This window comes from Gracilinanus agilis, chromosome 3, assembly GCF_016433145.1.
Source record: "Gracilinanus agilis isolate LMUSP501 chromosome 3, AgileGrace, whole genome shotgun sequence".
Lineage (NCBI taxonomy): Eukaryota > Metazoa > Chordata > Mammalia > Didelphimorphia > Didelphidae > Gracilinanus > Gracilinanus agilis.
The window spans coordinates 584,797,559-584,805,008 of record NC_058132.1 but is presented as its reverse complement, the minus strand read 5'-3'; positions in this window follow the sequence as shown (position 1 = coordinate 584,805,008).

Below are 7,450 nucleotides of genomic sequence, written 5' to 3'. Positions count from 1 at the left end.
CACAGCAATTATATAAAATCAACTACAAAACACTCCAAATAAATAAAACTAGATCTAAACAATTGGAAAAACATTGATTGCTCATGGGTAGGATGAGTTAACATAATAAAAATAACCATTCTACCCAAATTAATTTACCTATTTAGTGCCATACCTATCAAAATACCAAAAAAGTTTTTTACTGAATTAGGAAAAACTGTAACAAATTTCATTTGGAATAACAAAAGGTCAAGAATATCAAGGGAAATAATGAAAAAAAATGTGAAGGAAGAGGGCCTAGCAGTACCAGATATTAAACTGTACTATAAAGCAGCAGTCATCAAAACAATAAAGTAATAGCTTCTCTCTAGTTTGTAACTACCTTTCTCCCTAAATCAGACTTTCTGGAATCACTGAAAACTTCCAAATTTGTAAAACTAGTTATAAAAATATCAAAGTGAAAAAGTTTGAAGCATGTGAAACTCCCCACCTTCACACACCAGAAACAGAGCTCAAATGTATCATGAACCTCAAAGTCAAGAAATAGGCTGGAAAAAAACAGGAGCAAAAGAATAACTTGACCATAAAAAATTACTGTGATATCAGGGAAGATTTAGACTCAGAAGAAGACAAGGATACCAAAATAGCTACAAGAAAATTATCACAGAAAAAAATGTAGATTATACAAAGGCCTAATAATAATTTCTATAAGAGTTAAACATGAATTTCAAAATTGAATTAAAGTGGTCAAGATGGTGGCTTAGTAGCTGAGAAAGCTATAACCTCTCTAAGAATCTTTCTAAACCAAACCAAAAGTAAAATACCACCTCTAAAAAACTAAAGTCATAGAATTGTAAGGAGGAAAAGGGGTTTTATGGGTTCAGTGTATTAAAAGGTGGTTGCCAGAGGATTGAACTATTATCAATCCTCAATTAAGAATAATCTCAAGTAAAAATTGATTTCATGGAAGTTTATTTATTTACAATTAGGAAGCATGAAGGTAGAGAGATTCAGAGAGAAACTGGCCTAGACCAGAGGCCCAGATCAGGTAAGAATTTAGAGGCCCAGAAATTGGGGCACAAAGGTTAATTAAACAAGGTTTCTAGCCACAAGGCCTTTTACAATTAGAGAGGCAAGAGAGGCCTCCCTGAGGGTAAAGCCTCCAGAAATGCCAAGGGAAGAGAAAGAGAGTCAGCCTAACTTACCCACGAGGAATAGTCTAGGTCAGGAACCAGCAAAACTCCCTCAGGTCCCCTTCACCAAACCAAGCACAACCTCTCCCCTTCCTCTTTTGAAGGGGTCACATATTTTTCACTTCCAGTGCCTTCCCTTAGGCTTTGTGCCCAATGACAATAGATGCTTTCTCATAGAAAATGTAGGAGGTGATGCCTCAATTCTGATTGGTTACTCACTCTAGCACATGTGGGTTAGGACCTCCCAGAGTTGGAAGGTGCTCCCACCTTTGTGTAGACTTAATTTAATTATCACAATCCCCCCTCTGTGATCATTTGGGAGACTGGGTAACTAATGGTACTCCACTGTCAATGGACTTCACTGGCAATAGGGGTAATAAAGAATCCTCAGTATTTTGTGTACACTTATCATTGATTCAGTGTTGTGTATGGTCATTTGTGTCTAAACCCAAACTTCCTATAGTACCATTTCGCAAGTTCAGTTTAGAATCAAGAATACAGAAAGCAGGCTTAAAGAGCATGCTCTCTTTGAGAGCTGGTAAGTCATTATTATTTGTGCAAATTTCATGTTGGCTTTTGCAAAGGGCTGCAGAAATGGAGGTTTGATTTGATTTACCATCTACTCTGATATTTAAAGAACTATCATGCCTCAAATCAGAAGTTTTCCCCTGTGTCTAGGAATGTATGGTAGTTAGATTGTGTTCCCTTCAACACTTCAGGTACAATTACTGATTCAAAAGCTGACTGATGTTCTCTATTTTGCCATGCTGTTTTTGTGACTGAAGTTATATGGTTTTGTTATCAATCACAGCAACAGTTTCATTGATGTATCATTAGCCACACTAGTTGCTGGAGATAACAACTGCTCCCTTTCCCTTCCCCAAACTTTTGGTTGAAATTCTGTAGCTAAGGGGTTGAGAAAGGTGGATGTGGAATTTCCTAAACAGCTGCTATCATCCTGCAACTCAGTGGGTTGAGTCTTTAAAATCAAATCTTTGCCAATGTACTGACTGTTTTGCTCTTTAACCTCAATCTGTGACATGGTGTCTAGAGCACATGAATGGGATAGAAATTTGGAATCTAATTCCCCCAAGGTTGCTGAAAGTGTTCCTTTCTGGAAACTTTGTAAATCCTTGCCATAATGTTCTTTATCCAAGTTGCCCCTTTGTTTTATTCTTGGAATAAAGAGAGGAATTTGAGTTTTTGATGATTCTGAACAAGATTGTAAAGTCTCTTGATGTGAGCTTTTGCAATGGCTTGATTGATCCTTATGCTTCTCACCCAATGTGTGTGATATGGAATGAGAAAGCTGATCCCTCATATAATAATCCTCATTATTGCCATAGATTTCTCTGTGCATTTGCATTATTTCTTGCCATTGCTGATTATCTACCACAGATCTATGTTCATCTTCTGTGTTGCTTACTTTAGACACTTGTTCTATTTTGCCCAAATTTCTCATTTTGCTTTCCTCACTTAGATTAGACTCTGCCACACCCAAATTACATTGATTAGAAGGTTTTAAATCAGGAATCTCAATTCATAATGATTTCTTAGGTTTCGTTCCCATTTGAATATATCTTTCCATATCATCTTATGAAGGGGATTGGCTATATTTTTTACATGCATGGTTACAGCACGCACCATCATGTTTGTTATCATCATTTCTTTTTGATTCATTGTTATTCTTAGACCATTTAGAATTATAGAAGGTCTTTCTGTTGTCTCTGTCTCTTTGATTTTGATTATAATTTCTGGGAAAATCTATTTGCTGCCTAAATCTACAAAATTGAAGGACGTGCCCAATCTGTCAACATAGATAGCAAAGTGGGGACTATTTTGTTCTTTGGGTGTTGCTAGTAGGTTGCCTGTACTGATTTTGGCTCCTACTTGTTTTGAAAGCAAAATTTTTTACTTCCTTGATTTGTTTCTCCCGCTTTGCCTGCTTTAATTGTCATTTCAGATCAGCTATGACTTCATCCTTATCAGTTTCAATTTGTCTAGCTAATCTTGCCTCCTTTTGTTTTGAGTCATGAATGTAAGCTGCATGTTGCCTTACATCCTCCAGTGGTAGTGATTCCCACTGTGGACAACTCTGTCAAATGTAGTTTTGTATCAGGATTGAGGTTCCCTTCACAAACTGCCTACATATGTGGTCAATGGTATCTTGGGCATGTGTGTCTCTGAGACCAAGAATTGTTTCTTCATCTTTGATTATCCTATCCAGAAAACTACTTGGGTGTTCTTCTTCCCCTTGTTTCAATTTTTCGAATTTTTGCCACACATTAGGTCTTTTAGCATGTAATCTTATTGCCTCAATCAAATCTGCTCTGCATCTCATTAAATATCTCATGTTGGCATGCTGTGTAAAATCTAGTTCTTGATGAACCAGTGGGCAAGATTCCAAATCGGGGTTCATCCTAGTTTCATTGAAGAATTTTTCCTTTTCCGAGGGAGAGTAAAATTCCCCCAAAAGAAATTCAACATCATTAAAACTAGGGTTGAATAAAGTGAAAACCCTTTTTAGCTCTTTGAGCTTGGGGACTGGGGAATCGCCTTTTTGGAACCTCCATATTGCTTGGAGTAAATGCCTTGTATGTCTTTACGTGCACCACCCCCTCTCCTGGTTAAACAATGGTCCTGTCTGCAATCGATAATACAGAGACTACAGCATTTTGGATTGGTTGATCTTCTGCAGGGTTATTGCATCCTAAAAATTTCAATTCCACAATCTCCGGTTGGAGGATTGTGTTCTTATCTAATTCTTTTCCCTCTCTAATTTGTTTTAACACTTGGAATAGTAGCTTGATATTCTCTACTAGTTCCCCAGAGTCCGCATCAGTTTTTTGCAGGTGTTGTCTTACAGTAATTACACAGGTGAGTCAGAACTACCTTAGAGATTACAAGGAATCACCAAAGAGATAGGATAATTGCAATAGCTGTGGGGCTGAAACATATGCATTCGGCTAGGGTAAAGGCAAAACATTTATAATAATCATATATTTCTAGCATTTGTTGCACAAGATTTGAGACTTTTACAAATCAAAAGTTGCACTGACCTTGCATGAACGAACAAGCCATTATGGAAACAGTGCCTAAAATGAATGTAATTTTTGCCAGATTCATTTTTTGTTGTTTCAGAAGATTACAGGTTTTTTTTAATTAACTATGCTCACCAGATGTTATAAGGGGATTAATCTTGTAGGGTAATAAACTGGTTTTAATAGGGAAATTAAGGCTGGAGGAAAGGTTGTAATAGGGGATAAGGCAGGTAAGAGACTAAAGGTACTGTGAATAGGGGATAAGGCACTGTGGATAGGGTTTTTGGATCCCATAGGCAGTAAAGTGGATAAGGAAGGTACAATGGTGAAGGTTGTAAATTGAGGTGGTAGGAGAAGTAAGGGAATAACTGAGTTTAGGGAATATAAACACAGAGGTATAAAGAGTTGTAAGGGAGAGGATGAGATATTTTGGGCAAGCAGCTACAGCCTGGGAGACACAGACTGGGACACAGATTTGAGACAGAGACACTAAAGGGAAACAGACTGAGCCCTTCAAGTAGGAAGGCACTTGGAATAGTAGCTTGATATTCTCTACTAGTTCCCCAGAGTCAGCATCAGTTTTTTGCAGGTGTTGTCTTACAGTAATTACACAATCCCCCCTGTGATCATTTGGGACACTGGTCTCCCTAATTGATTATTTGACAAAATCATCTTGTACCCCTAAAGTTCTAACTACAATAGTTAGAGATAAGAGGTAAGTAGAAGAGATAGAAAAAGAGATTGAAAAACCAATGTTTTGCTAAGCACATTGGCAAAAAGCCAATTGGGGGCAATCCCTTTTGGCATAAGAGTTTATAATTCAAGTAATTGATTTCAATCCCCTCAAGTTCCATTAGTTGCACCCCAAAGTTCATTTTAGATTGTCTTAATTCAGTATAAATTTATGCAGGCATCTTTTCTGGATCATCTTGATTTGGTGTAGGTTTTTGCAAGTAAATAGTCCAATTTCTGGTTTCAAAGCATTAGCAGACTTCTTTTTCTGAAAAAAAAATTTTCTTGAACAAAATTTTAAGGTTTGGATTTTTATAAAAATACAATCCCCCCTGAAGAGGGTGTTTAAAAAGGAAACACCCAGATCAGCTCAGAATACATCATTGAGTTATGGGGTGTATGATTCAATTATCAAAGAAAAACTTAAAACATAAGAAAATTAAATTTTGGGAGAGATGAAAATTCAAAATAAGAATCAAAATATCAAAAATCTATGTATGTAAAACTTTAAAGTAAACAAGAATAAATTCATAACAGGCCCTTATGTTAGGGTCCAATTAAAGTAAATTCTGTACCATAAATCTGTAAAACAAAATGCAGTAATAGTGCACTTACCCATTGGCAGCCAAGAATACAGCAAGTTGCCATATTGTAAGAGAAAATAGGACTAGATTTTTATGTAAAAGGGAAATGTCATTTCCTGGTCTGATTTTCACTTCATTCTCAGGGATATGGGAGCCATAATGATGATGGCTAAACTTTGGTACTCAACTGGTAGTGTAGTACAAAGAGACCTACAACTTAATAAATGTTAAGTGTCTCAACTTCAAGTCTTACACTAAGTTCAAATCCTTTAGTATTGGCATAAAAGTTCAACAATCCTAGATGGATTGGTATGGTCTTTTTTGACCTTTTGCTCCATGGCACTATTCAGTTTCTTATCAATCCCAATGGGACTGGTTGGTCTCCATGACCTTGTGCGTTTTGCACTGTATGGTGGTTCTGTTGTTCCCTTCTTCTGGAATCAGACAAAATCATTAATCACAGTCACAATATTTAACAATAAATAACAGGTTTCCATAGTCTAAAGCTTTTGGGTGTGCATTATTATAGCAAATATTTTTTTAAACTTATATTACTTCAGAATCAAAAATTAATATTGATTATATGTACTTTTAAGTACAAGGAATTTTAAAAAGAAAGGACGGAAAAATCAAATGTTCTAAAAAAGTAAAAGGCAATAGTAAAATAAAATTTCAGGAATTGAATGTGTTCCCAAAATGGTGTCTACTTTTTTATGGACTATTATCTCTAATGCATGTGACATTTGAAAAAATCTATGAACTCATGAATACTTGTCACAAGTTCTACAGATATACCAAATCTTTCAACCTTGGCTGAGATATTTTTAACAAAGTCTGTTACTACCATCATTCCAAAATGTGGCAGAGGAGCCAAAAAAAATACAAACCTCTGTACTGTTGATGAAAACTCTTTTTTGGGTCTAAAATGTCACAAGGAATTTAGATCATTCTGGTAGTGAAGTAGAGTAAAATAAACTGAAGGGTTAAAAAAACATGCAGAAAGGTATTTAGGCTTCCTGTGAGATGCTCCCTCTTGAGAGCCATCCAGGGGTACCATGCCCTAGGAACATCTTCCCAGATCTTCTGGTATGAGACTGTTATATATCTCATCCATTACATTTTTACAAATGTGGAGGTGGGGAATATATAATAATCACTTCGGCTACTAAATGAACCCTTACCTCTTGTTACAAGGGACTCAGAGGCAGGTAAGTGATCAGAGTTAGTGGATGCTACTAAATATCTAAAAATTATTTCTGAAGGCTCCTTAAATTCAATTAGGATGTTTAACTCATTAAATTCTCTAATGATTGTTAGTAGAGATTGTAACCAGTTTGATAGAGTTCACCCATTATATATGTGACAATTAACAAACAAAATTAAATCTTAAAATAATCAGCAAATACAATATAAATGAAAGGATTGGCACTGTATTCCAGAATCCTATTATGGAGGGGAAACAAAACTGAAAAGAATTAATCATTAAGAAAACAATGGAGTCTGAAAAGACTTAAAAAGTCATGTCTAGAATCATTAAATTTCCTTCTCCTCCCCAGTACCATCATCCATCTAGATTTGCTTTGGTCACACCTCTGGGGATTCCCATACTGGCACTGAGCATAGTGTGGACAAACCTCATATTGGATGTGTTGCAGATTATTCAGATTGTTTGCCAATATTCTCTTAAAGAAAGAAAGATGGATGGCCACATATCCTGCTATCATAAACATACCCAGGAACAGTGTTAAGTGTATCCACTGTGTTATAGTCTCTGGGATTATGAGCCAATTTAAATACCAAAGAAACAATGTTGTTCCAGCTTGGGAAATGCTATCAAAAATCATTTTGATTGGTTTTCTTATCATGTTTAAATTTAATTATTAGGTTGCTTGTAATTCTAGTTTTTGTCAGTAGATGGCTC